This window comes from Monopterus albus, unplaced genomic scaffold (assembly GCF_001952655.1).
Source record: "Monopterus albus unplaced genomic scaffold, M_albus_1.0 scaffold199.1, whole genome shotgun sequence".
NCBI classification, from domain to species: Eukaryota; Metazoa; Chordata; class Actinopteri; order Synbranchiformes; family Synbranchidae; genus Monopterus; species Monopterus albus.
The window spans coordinates 769,830-770,778 of NW_018128079.1; positions in this window are offsets into that span (position 1 = coordinate 769,830).

A 949-nucleotide genomic window follows, 5' to 3' on the forward strand; every position below is an offset into this window, starting at 1 on the left:
TGACCCTGGACTGTATTATTGACCTGAGAGTGATTCATGTTGAATCAAACTCCTGTATTGTGTATCGTTTGTTTCTAACCAGTGCTCTTATTAAAGAGACAGTGTTCTGCTTATCCTCATCTGGCTTTATAATTGAGTCCACCCTCGACATTGTTGGCAGCTTCACACGTTGTCCCTGACAGTGTCTTCGTTAACCTGAGAGATATCCTTCTGTAAAACAAACTGAGCACTGAATGACTGGGAAGATGATGATGGTGTAAAAGAGTTTGATATCAGGGGTTGACAAAACTAAGCTAGACTACTGTGACCATGAAAATAATTATAGGACAGCAGCAAAATGTTGCTTTCGGTAAGGAATTATTAAAATTATGTTTTACACAGAAAACAACACAGATACTACTGGTAGCTAATGTGATGTATATTTTATGTGTACTTATTGACAATGGGATTAAAGTTCTCCTTTATTTCTTGATCATATTTTGTATTATATCGGTATCTGGTGAAATTTTTTTAAGACCCCAGAAACAAAATACCTATAAAACTCATAACTATCAACACTGTCACTTATTGTTTTGTGGAGGATATACCTGAGCAGAGGAGGGAAGTGTATGGATGAAATAGCTAAATTAATTCTGCAGTGTAGGAGTACACTGTCACCTGTATTCGGTGGCAAAACAGCTGGAAAACATGTACTGATACAAAATTAAATTAAACTTTATTCAGTGGATTTCAAATTCTTCCATTCTCTAGTCTACAGTATGTATGTATGAATAAATCTCATGGTGAATTCTAAAAGTTTGAAAGAGCAGTGTTGTTCATAATTTTTATGACCAGTAACATAGCCCAGGTTTTCCTAAATTGAACAAGTTTTCTTTTTCCTGCTCCTTCTTTTATATAAATATTTCAGATCTACCGTTTTCTTGTTACATCTCTCCAATGTCTTTTCTTA